This window comes from Penaeus monodon, chromosome 20, assembly GCF_015228065.2.
Source record: "Penaeus monodon isolate SGIC_2016 chromosome 20, NSTDA_Pmon_1, whole genome shotgun sequence".
In the NCBI taxonomy this organism is placed as follows: Eukaryota; Metazoa; Arthropoda; class Malacostraca; order Decapoda; family Penaeidae; genus Penaeus; species Penaeus monodon.
The window spans coordinates 2,702,916-2,704,416 of record NC_051405.1 but is presented as its reverse complement, the minus strand read 5'-3'; the positions used below and the strand labels follow the sequence as shown (position 1 = coordinate 2,704,416).

At 60.7% G+C, this 1,501-nt stretch overlaps 1 pseudogene; it reads left to right on the top strand.

Annotated features, from left to right (window-relative positions):
• Positions 1-336: 336 nt before the first annotated feature.
• LOC119585542 overlaps positions 337-1,501 on the top strand; it is a 4,429-nt pseudogene continuing 3,264 nt past the window's right edge.

Here is a 1,501-nt window from a genome sequence, read left to right as displayed (position 1 = left end):
AGATTCAGGATTCATCTTCATCTTTCTTCCCTTTAGCTTTTCAAATACGCGTTATTCAGGGACGTTTTTACTGAGCAGCAAAACGCACCTTCAGCGTAGCAAACAACTGCGACAAGTACCCTTTTAGTGAGGCCAGAAACCGCGCGAGGTCACGCGATGCAACAATAATCACATGGAAGCTGGCAATGTCCCTTTCATTAATAAAGAAACGGTTCGATACGTAGCCTCCGCCGGGCGGCTCCGCAGGGCGCCTTTCGTCTGCGCCGAGCCAGGGCTCCGGCCGGCCGCGCGCGGGACCGGACCGCAGCTCGGCTCCGTCTGTTCAGCTCCTTCAGGATGGTGCTCGTCACGCTGAGTGTGCTTTGGGGAGTCGGTCCCGGCTATCGCATTCCCGGGCGCCTGCCTGAAGATCATCAGGGCTCTCGGGGGCTTCCCCTACTCCTGGAAGGACGTCGAGCGCCCCAGCAGAGGCTTCGAAAGGGCTTTGGCAAGTAAAGCCTCAAGCTGGAATCCTGACGGCCTTCCGTACTTGTTCGAGAAAAAGTTATCTCTGGCGGTGTGCTCTTGGCTGTTTACGTTCCTGATGGCCGCGCACAACGGGGGCATTCACCGTTCTGAAAGTCCTGCAGAGCAAGAACAGAGCCACGACCACCACGGACGTCGCCCAGACCATCAGCATGGTCGTCGTGGCCGTGTCGTCCTTCGGGCTGCTCGCCAACTTGGCCTTCAACAACCCCAGCCTGTTCGTCCTGTCGTCCAAGCTGCACGCCATCGTGTCCCACGCGCGCGAGCATCCCTGGAAAGCCCCACAGGGACGCCCTGTTCATGATCACGCTGCTGGTGTGTGAGGCCACCCTTTGCCGTTGACTGCTACGAGTGCACGCACCACATCGTCAACCTCATTCTGCACAGGAGATCACCTTCATGATCATGTACCTGAGCCTCGCTACTTCCTGCTGCTGGTGATGCTCAACGCCGTCATGGCCGGGACCATGTTCCTCCTACTACGCGCTGTCGAGGATGATGGCCTCGGGCTACGAGCACCTGCTGCACGAGCCCAAGACCCGTCTGCCGCAGACCAGGAGCGGGCGCGTCGAGGATCCCACGGTGGCGCCCGTGTTCATGCCGTCGCCGGCGGCGAGGCTGAGTGCCGCGTTCGTGCGACTTCTGGCCACGAAGGGGAAGGGCGAGGTGACGGTCACGCCCGTGACGCACGAGGACCTGCGCCTCGCCGAGGACATCGTCGAGAACCTGCACGAGTATCAGCGGCGTTTCAACAAGTACTTCTCGCTGGCGGCGCTCCTGGTGCAGCTGCAGTCCGTGATCACCGTCACCGTGTCCATCTTCATGGTGCTCACCGCCGGAGGATCCCTGGGGGCCCTGCGCCGGATCCTCCACCAGACCTGCTTCCTGGTCCTCCTCTGCTGCGGCCCAGATGGGCGTCAACTTCAGGGGTGGGTCAAGGCGGATGAGCCTAGAGGTTGGGAGGAAATAATCCGAA